This window comes from Xenopus laevis, chromosome 4L (genome assembly GCF_017654675.1).
Source record: "Xenopus laevis strain J_2021 chromosome 4L, Xenopus_laevis_v10.1, whole genome shotgun sequence".
In the NCBI taxonomy this organism is placed as follows: Eukaryota; Metazoa; Chordata; class Amphibia; order Anura; family Pipidae; genus Xenopus; species Xenopus laevis.
Genome location: NC_054377.1, coordinates 135,662,617 through 135,663,279, shown reverse-complemented (window position 1 = coordinate 135,663,279; position 663 = coordinate 135,662,617).

Here is a 663-nt window from a genome sequence, read left to right as displayed (position 1 = left end):
AAAACAAGTTTTGCACTCACATTTCTTTCATTAAAAATGTTCATAGAGAGGCTGTCTTTACAAGTTGTCCAGTTGGATCCGGGATAGGAGTAATGCCGGCTTCTGGAGAACGGGAAGCCGGCATTACGCCTATCCCTTTTTCAAAAATACTACACTATGTTTTGCTTCTTTTTTTCTGTTGTTCATTTTTCTGATCCATTTCTATATAATTGTCACAGGGGGTCACCATCTTGGAAAGTGTCTGTGACACTCACATGCTCAGTGGGCTCTGAGCAGCTGTTGAGAAGCTAAGCTTAGGGCTCGTCACTAATTATCCAGCAGAAAATGAGCTTGGTCTGTAATATAAGCTGATGCTACAGGGCTGATTATTAAATTCTGATGCTAATTGCACTGGTTTCTGTGCTGCCATGTAGTAATTATCTGTATTAATGACTAATCAGCCTTATATTGTGACATTTCTATTCTATGTGTACTGTATATTGTGAGTGGGTCCCTAAGCTCAGTAAGTGACAGCAGCACAGAGAATGTGCAGTGAATCAGCAGAAAAGAAGATAGGGAGCTACTGGGGCATCTTTGGAGACACAGATCTTTACTGCTAAAGGACTGTGGTTTCCTTGGGCTGGTACAGAAGCACAAAACATAATGTACAACATTTCTAGCCTA